This window comes from Clarias gariepinus, chromosome 20, assembly GCF_024256425.1.
Source record: "Clarias gariepinus isolate MV-2021 ecotype Netherlands chromosome 20, CGAR_prim_01v2, whole genome shotgun sequence".
NCBI classification, from domain to species: domain Eukaryota; kingdom Metazoa; phylum Chordata; class Actinopteri; order Siluriformes; family Clariidae; genus Clarias; species Clarias gariepinus.
Genome location: NC_071119.1, coordinates 7,535,001 through 7,544,014, shown reverse-complemented (window position 1 = coordinate 7,544,014; position 9,014 = coordinate 7,535,001). Strand labels below are relative to the sequence as shown.

Genomic DNA, 9,014 nt, shown 5'->3' with positions numbered 1-9,014 from the left:
ATCAACAAATAATTTTAGATTTACTATAGGAATGTGTCGACTAATATGACAGAATTCAACCTACTATAAAAATATAAATCAATCTTAAAAGCAGCAAGTGAAAAGCTTAATAGCTTTAGGTAATTATGTTATGAGTAACAGAAGTATAATGAATTATTGCAAATTATATATCATTATAAAATAAATTATTTTTGATATGTATATAACTGCTTTACTTTAAAAAGCCTCTAATATATGAATTAAAACTGCAGCTCAGATGTTTTCACATTTTGACCGCAGGAAGCCTCTGATGCTCCTCCTCTAATGTGTGACTTCCTTTACAAGCAGCAGCACATTTAATTTAGTGTACATTAGGAAGTAAGTACAGCAGTTCACTTCTGCTCACACTGAGACACAGTAATTTAGTCTTTAGTGAGTCTTTTATAAATTAAAGATGTTTCACCGTTCTTCTGAACAAATAGAAATGGTTGTGGATATCTATGAGAGTATTGATGTTGTTAGAGGTCATGACCCCGACTCTGAAGGAACTGACACAAAGAAAGACCCAGACTCAGATCCACATACTGGTAAGGTTTGGGTTTGCAATGCTAAAAGTGTTTCCATGTGCAGAAATGCAGTAACTCAGGCTTATATAGATTATAGATGTTTTAGTGTTTCTGGGTGAGTGGGGGTAAGAGAAGGACAAAACTGTCTGTTGCTATTACATCTGTTTGGGTTTGTCTTGTCTGTGTTATATAGTATTAGTAAGGAGTCCACTTTTCTGTTGGCTTATCCTCCAAATGTTTCTCAATATTCATCTTGCCACTGAGAATCTGGTTAATCATAACCTGGATTGAGATAAACCTTTTAGTTCTCCATTACTCTTAGGAATACCTGCGCATATCAGATGTACTCTGCATGGTTTCTCTGCTTTGGAGGAGCTGTTGTAGACCCTGGGGTTAACATGGAGGCATGCAGGTGTAAAAATCTGGCATTGTGGCCTGGGAAGAATCATCACAGTAATTTAGTTGAACATGGACATGATAACTATTTTGTTGCTATTCTATGACTGTTTTCTAACTGGTTGGTACTCAGTGTTGACCTGGAAGTGGACACCTGGATCTCACATCCCTGCACACCTTGTCTCAGGCCAGGTGTGGTGGATCATTGCAGTCTTTGGCCTCTGGTTTAAGCACCTCGGGAGGCTTATGGTCACGACCTGAATAGATTTGTCGTAGTAAATGCCAGGTCAAGAGCAAATAAAACTTTCATCCTGAACTATTTCGTCACTACAAAACCCTTAAAGAGATATATGTAATGTATAAAAAAATACAATTATCTGGTGAGCACCAACAAGTTTCTAGTGCACACCTGATATATTTATTATTATTATTATTACTATTATTATTATTATTATTATTGTACACACAGGGGTTGTACTTCACTTCTTGTGCACTGGACTTTATATAAGTAACAGAAACTTGAGCATCAATGAGTATAGTTCTTTATCTGAGGTTACCCACAGGATAGTACTTATTTGAATTTCGGGACAGGGAGGAGGAGTAGTGATTGTTTTTAAGACAGATTTTAACTATAAGCAGCTAGCATTAGATCACTATTTAAATTTTTAACTGAAGTTGCCTGAGTTACATCATATCCTGTATTATACACTATGATGTGTAGCCCACCCTATTTAATCAGAACTTTATTAATGACTTAAATCTTTATTAAACATTTTTTGGCTTGAATTATATCTGGTATATGGCAGCATGGTGGTGTAGTGGTTAGCATGGCCCCTTGCAACTCTAGGTTCCAGGTTCAATTCCCAGCCAGTCTCTGATTCCAGTCTCTGTGTGCATGGAGTTTGCATGTTCTCCTTGTGCTTGGTTGATATTCTCCAGGTACTCCTGATTCCTCCCACAGTCCAAAGAAATGGAAGGGAGTGAGGGAGGGAGTGAGGGAGGGAGTGAGGGATGGCATGGCATGGCATCCTTACGCTGATTCCCTGTTCAGTTCAGACAAAGTTCAGGGTCTTGTAAGTAACATACAGTAAATAAATTTAGCATCATCTTACATTTGTGACCTTTTATTGCTATACAATCTAGCACATCTCTCAAGTGTGGTCACCAAATTAAACTTACAGGAGTTGGACAATAAAACTGAAATATGTTTTAGGCCACAGTAATTCATTAGTATAGTGAAGGGCCTACTTTTGTGGCCAATACAGCATCAATTCATCTTGGGAATTATAGATACAAGTCCTGCACAGTGGCCAGAGAGATTTTGAGCCATTCTTCTTGCAGAATAATGCCCAGGTCACTACGTGATGCTGGTGGAGGAAAACGTTTCGTGACTCGCTCCTCCAAAACACCCTTAAGTGGTGTAAACCAGAGACAAGAAAAGCAGATGACCATGAGACAGGTCATAAAACATAAACAGTAAGGGGATGAGTAGTGATACTCAGTGTACAGTGTGTACCCAAAGTACATGAGAAAAAACCCTAGAGTGACCCAGACATAAACTGTACTTATTTTATAATTAGCTGTCGAATGTATGATTAATAGACCAGATGAGGCGCCAGGTGCCGGACCCGACAGAGACACAAGCTTAAGATAAGGCGCCATTTCCGGACTTGGCCGAGACACAAGCACACTTAATAAAGGATTGAAACATGTTGGATACACATGCCTCACATCCACCTGCAGTCGCGTACACATTTCTAAGTAATAATATAGACAAAAAAACAAAAGACACACAAACAGTTTTAAGAATACTGTGCTTAATAAGAATTAGAGACAACGCAAAATACCATCTACATAATGAGAAACCAAGAGATACATGAAAAATTCAATATAAAAATCCAAAATATAAGGCCCAACATGTAATAAATTTTTTTTTTTACCAATAAAGAAGTGAAGCAACGAGATAAGTGTATACAGAAATCACTGAACACGAACATTATCACTTAAGGCCAAACGTATTTTTGATTATAGATTTATGACTGAATGTTGAACATTTTCTCATGGACATCCCAATTACGCATAGACCTAGATTCTAATAAAGACATAATTTCCCAAAATTTCTGCCACACATGCCTGCAAATGTTTAAGTGGCCAGTGTGTTAGAGAAATGTGCAGGGCATCGTCATGCCTTGGCATCGAGTCAGCAAAAAACACTTTATCGAGTATCATTCATCCAGACATTTAGGGGGCGGTAGTGCACCACCTACTTTGCCTGCCGCAGATCAAATGAAGAAGAAGAAAACAAAGTGGCCAATGAAGGTAGGTTTTACTTCTTGCGCCGAATTTTAAATTAGGTGTGTAGATATTAAGGAGATGAAATATATAAAAAAAAAAAAAAAGAGTCTGTGGTCAAAAAACACGTTTGATGCATAAGCAAATGAGCCATAAGCATATTATAAAGAAATAGATATATACTGAACAAAAATATAAACGCAACACTTTTGTTTTTTCTCTAATTTTTAATGAGATGAACTCAAAGATCTGAAACGTTTTCTACATAAACAAAATAACCATATCTCTCAAATATTGTTCACAAATCTGTCAAAATCCGTTACGATGAAGAACTGGAGTCAAGTCGAGACCCCAATGAGGACGACTAGCATGCAGATGAGCTTCCCTACGCCTGTTTCTGACAGTTTGTGCAGAAATTCTTTGGTTATGCAATCCGATTGTTTCAGCAGCTGTCTGAGTGGCTGGTCTCAGACGATCTTGGAGGTGAACCTGCTGGATGTGGAGGTCCTGGGCTGGTGTGGTTACACGTCGTCTGCGGTTGTGAGGCTGGTTGGATGTACTGCCAAATCCTCTGAAACACCTTTGGAGACGGCTTATGGTAGAGAAATGAACATTCAATTCACGAGCAACAGCTCTGGTGGACATTCCTGCTGTCAGCATGCCAATTGCACGCTCCCTCAAAACTTGCGACATCTGTGGCATTGTGCTGTGTGATTCAACTGAACCTTTTAAAGTGGCCTTTTACAGGTGGCCAGTCTAAGGCACACCTGTGCAATAATCATGCTGTCTAATCAGCATCTTGATATGGCACACCTGTGAGGTGGGATGGATTATCTCGGCAAAGGAGAAGTGCTCACTATCACAGATTTTGACTGATTTGTGAACAATATTTGAAAGATATGGTTATTTTGTGTATGTAGAAAATGTTTCAGATATTTGACTTCATCTCATAAAAAATGGGAGCAAAAACAAAAGTTTTATTTTTTTTAAGTTTATATTTTTGTTCAGTATATTTAATTAAATTCAATATATCATGAAGTATATTGTTAAATATAAAATTCAATACATTAAGATATACACTACATTTAAATATATTTCTCAATATATGAAAAGCGGCAATTCCTTATGTATTTTTCAATATATTGTAATACAGTGAATCCTCGGATTACGAGTAATGTGGTTTGCGAGTGTTCCGCAAGACGAGCAAAGATTTTTAATAAATTTTGATTTGGAAAACGAACAAGTCTTGGTTTACGAGCACCAAGTATCATGTTTCTCGCATGCGCTTTTTGTTTTGACGCCGAGCGTCACGTGATCACAACTGAGCCAATGGTTTTTCTCTCTCTTGTGCTGCGGAATTCTTAGTGCTCGTCTCTTACTGGTATAATCAACATCCATACACGTGTGTACTGTTTACTATAACACTGTGACTACGTGTGTGTGTAAAACGTATTTTATATTGTGTAATGTAAGCGCGTGTGTACAGCGCGCGTGTACTTTTTCTTGTAACACACGTGTGCGCGCGTGTAAAGCAAAAGAAAGTCTCATTAGAAGGTTAAAAATCAATTTTCCCTCTCCCTTTCTGTTTCAGCCTGTGTGAGCTTGTGTGTGCGCGTGCGTAATTTGACAGTGCCGGGTCACACTCTCTCTCTCTCTCTCTCTCTCCCCCCTTAAGTGTGTGTGTGTGTGTGTGTGTGTGTGTGTGAAGCGCCCCCTCTCTGCTTCACAAACATACACACACTCTGCCTTACACAGAAACTCATTGCGATTATTTTCAAAGGTAAAGTGCAGGTTCATTTGTTTGTTTGTTTTACTTTACAGCAGTGATTCCATTAGTATGCGCTCACATGAGTGTCATTAGCGATGTTCCTTGCAAATTTTTCAGACAAAACAGTCTTTCTGTTAATGTGTGTTTGTGAAATTCAAATTGGAAAGGATAAAGGTTTACTGTGTAATAAAGTCTCATTAAATCAATTTTCTCCCTCAGCCTCTCTAATGTGTGTGCGCGTGCGTAATTTGACACCGTGCAGGTTCACACACTCTCTCTCGGGCCGGGAGGGGCTTCACACACACACACACACACACACACACACACACACAGCACCTGCGCGCATAAACAGAATCACTTATCTGTCGTGATTTATTTTTACTTATTTATGCTAAAATGCATATATTTATATATGTTTTAATTATATATTTTTTATTATTTTATATACTTATTTTCTGGGGCTGTGGCATGAATAATTTGAGTTTCTATTATTGCTTATGAGAAAATTTAATTTGGTCTACGAGTGTTTTAGAATAAATTATGCTCGTAATCCAAGGTTCCACTGTATATTGTAATTGTAATATATTGTAATACAATATATTATTCCGTATATTGTGAATATATTTAGACATTACCCAAATCCAGGATGAGGCTATCGTGCATTTAAACTCTGGAATAACCTGCCAACTACAGTCCATTTTAACACTTTTTTATATACTTTGACATTTAATGTCTCAGGCCTGAAGGTTGCATGTTTTTCCTCCTGGTACTCTGGTTTCCTCCCACAGTCTACATGCCAAGTAGGCTAATGACCATTTCCAAAATTGCTTGTCGTGTGTGTGTGTGTGTGTGTGTATGTGTATGTGTGTGTTAATGCCCTCTGATTGATTTACATCATGGGAACACAAAAGAAAAACCATACACACATAAAAATTCTTAAATCCATTATCTTAATTAACATAAACCTAAAGCTATAAACATGAAAATCACACTCTAAATGAAAACCATAAATTAATAACATTAAAAGTTAAACATACAATCAAACAGCTGATTTGTTTAATGTTTGTGATTGCTGATTTACACTTAATGAAAAGAAAATAGGTTTAAAACTAATAAACATGATAAATTATTAACCAGCTGCTCATGATGAGGGAGAAACAGGTGAACTGAATTCTCTGTAACACTGATCTGCAGTGAGATCATGTTTGACGCTGAACCAGTCAGATCACAATCTTTTACTTAGTTGCCAATAAGCACTAAGACTCAGCCCAATATAAAAATTCACTGAGCTCAGTGAATGCAAACACTGAATTGTAAACACAAACTAAGGTGTTAAAACAAAGCAGAAAAAATTTAGAAGTGTAATTGTAAAATAGTATTGTAATTGTAAATGTAATTGTAAATCAGCAAAGCTGTGTATGCTTTAAGTGTGTAAGTGTAAGCTAATCTGATGCCCAAAACAAACCAGTGCATGTTCCCTTGTTAGGGAGTACAGATAATGTACCATAAAACATTCATGATTCAACCGTGTCCAGCAGTCATCCTCTAAGGTTTCTAACATTCGAACTAAGGTTAAAAATGCACGTGTAAAGCTATTGTATAAACTAAACACACACTGCTCATACCTCAGCTTCACTTAGTGTGCATATTAAAAAAAAAAATTCATGCTATTTCTTGTCTTCAGCCCAGTGATTACACTACAGTATCACACATGGCTTTGTTATATAACATGATGTACACACAACATCTAAATTACATTTACATGTTCTGTGAAATTACATACATTTCATAAAACACACTGTGGACATAAGCGTTGAATACCTTTCATTTATACCGCTGTAATGACTTCAACGTCAGTGAAAGTGTGTTAACATTATTGTCTTGGCTTGAACATTCTCCAAAACCCTTTGAACACATTTAAACCACACAGATCAGCCACTGTGTCACACAGGAAGTGTCTTCACTTTACTGATCACATGACAGAAAGAAGTGACGTGATTGGCTCATTACAAGAAAATGAGTTTTGCTTAAAAGTAAAAATCCTCAAAATTTGCTCAAAATCCTAAACTTTAATTATTCTAAAATGAGGTTATAATAGCAGTTTTCAAATTAAAACTTTTGTTATAGACAATGTTTTGTTTCAGAGAAGAATAATTCTACTGAGAAGAAGTGTTTATATGACTGATATTTACAGATTAATGGACTATTAAAAGTTTACACAACTCTCCGTTCAATTAAAAGTTCATTCTGAGTGGGCCAGACATGATCCAGTTTTATTTTATTTTTTATTTTTATTTATTATTATGATTATTAGTGGAATATTAAGATCTATGTAAATGCATGACAGATTCTACATTATACACACACTAATGTTGCACTTATGTCAATAATTACGAAAAATTATCATGGTCAGGTGTTAGGGGCATGGTCTATAATTGAATTTAATATTGTTAAACACTTTTCTGTGGTCACGTATCATTAGGTGGAGAAACTACATGGAGAATATGTTACAGAGTGACTACAGTGTGTTTGGTGCTGCTGTGTGTTCTCCTCCTGACGGCCATCACAGTGGTGTGGATTAAATACAACAACCTGAATACAGAATACAGCCAGTTACAGACCAGTAACAACAACCTGACTATAGAGAGAGACCAGTTACAGACCAGTAACAACAACCTGACTATAGAGAGAGACCAGTTACAGACCAGTAACAACAACCTGACTATAGAGAGAGACCAGTTACAGACCAGTTACAACAACCTGACGATAGAGAGAGACCAGTTACAGACCAGTAACAACAAACTGACTATAGAGAGAGACCAGTTACAGACCAGTAACAACAACCTGATGATGGAGAGACCAGTTACAGACCAGTAACAAAAACCTGACTATAGAGAGAGACCAGTTACAGACCAGTAACAAAAACTTAACCACAGAAAGAGACCAGTTACAGAAGGAAAAAAAGGAAGTCCAGAAGCTTTTTAAACCAGGTGAGTAATACTGTAAAACTGTCACATGATTGTTAATGAACATCGTCTTAGTTTTAATTATTCATAGTTACATTCAACATCAACAAAACAAGTTTCTCCTGTTATTAGTGGTTCAGATTGTAGCAGCTAGTCTGTAGTAGTCAGTACTCGTTGTTGTTGTTGTTGTTGTTGTTGTTATTGTCATGATTACAATAGGAAACCAGAAAGCAAAGTTGTCAGTGGTGTAACTTACTCACTTACAAATAATAATTGTAAGGCCTAAAAAATGTTAATCATTATTCTCAGTTTATTTTTTTTTTATATATATATATAAATTCCTCTGATTACAGGATGGGTCCATGTCAGCTCCAGTCTTTACTACATCTCTACTGAGGAGAAGACATGGACTGAGAGCAGACAGGACTGTATAAAGAGAGGAGCAGACCTGGTGATCATAAACAGCAAAGAGGAACAGGTGTGTGCATGCGTGTGTGTGTGTGTGTGTGTGTGTGTGTGTGTGTGTGTGCGTGTGTGTGCGTGTGTGTGTGTGTGTGTGTCAGAGAGAGATTTTTGTTTATTTGTATATTTCACTACAAATCGTGACAGGAATTCATCAAAAAGCAGCTGAGCAGCAGAAAAGCTTGGATTGGTCTGAGTGACGGAGAAAGAGAGGGCGAGTGGAAGTGGGTGGACAATACACGACTGAGCACCAAGTAAGAAATCACTGAACTAATAATTTACTCATGATACAGTTACTGACTCTTCATTAGTCTGAGAAACACAGCAGGTCCTCTGATTCTCTCCTTCAGGTTCTGGATAAGTGGAGAACCCAACGGTAAAAAAACCGAAGACTGTGTTGTAACTGGTCATAAAACTGATCCTGTGTGGAACTGGGCTGATTATCCCTGTAATGATAAGTTTGTTTGGATCTGTGAGAAGACAATCTTTAACTGAACTGCTGTATGTGAATAAAAAGCAGTAAATTGAATGTACATGTGTATCTGTGTGTGTGTGTTGTGTCTGTAAAATCCTCATTACTGTTAA

At 37.0% G+C, this 9,014-nt stretch overlaps 1 pseudogene; it reads left to right on the top strand.

Annotated features, from left to right (window-relative positions):
- The first annotated feature begins 392 nt into the window (after positions 1-392).
- On the top strand, positions 393-8,924 carry LOC128508499 (C-type lectin domain family 4 member K-like; annotated as a pseudogene).
- The last annotated feature ends 90 nt before the right edge of the window (positions 8,925-9,014 follow it).